This window comes from Halyomorpha halys, unplaced genomic scaffold (genome assembly GCF_000696795.3).
Source record: "Halyomorpha halys isolate HHAL.00 unplaced genomic scaffold, Hhal_1.1 Scaffold558.1, whole genome shotgun sequence".
Lineage (NCBI taxonomy): Eukaryota > Metazoa > Arthropoda > Insecta > Hemiptera > Pentatomidae > Halyomorpha > Halyomorpha halys.
This window is the reverse complement of record NW_027115474.1, coordinates 281,772-282,131: the sequence shown is the minus strand read 5'-3', so window position 1 is coordinate 282,131 and position 360 is coordinate 281,772.

Genomic DNA, 360 nt, shown 5'->3' with positions numbered 1-360 from the left:
GTTTGTCTATAAGTGTTGTACTAGTCGGAATCGACGCGCAGTTTCCTGTATTTTCAGTCTTGTATGAGGATTCCAAGTTAGTCGTTTGTCCAGATGTATTCTAAGGTAGCGGATCTGTTCGATACGTTTAAATGGAGTAGTATTGGTAATAGATACTGTAGGGTAAAAATGATGGATGATGAGATTTGTTGGAATTCCTTCTAATCTTCCAGGTTTGATACCATTCTTCAAAGGTTGTGGTGATGTGGGATTGGAGGGTATGGGATACAAATGATGGATCATTTGTCATACATAAAGCACACTTGTGTCATCTGCTGCAGGCTGCAGGTGAGTGCAGTGTTATGATATCAGTAGCTGATT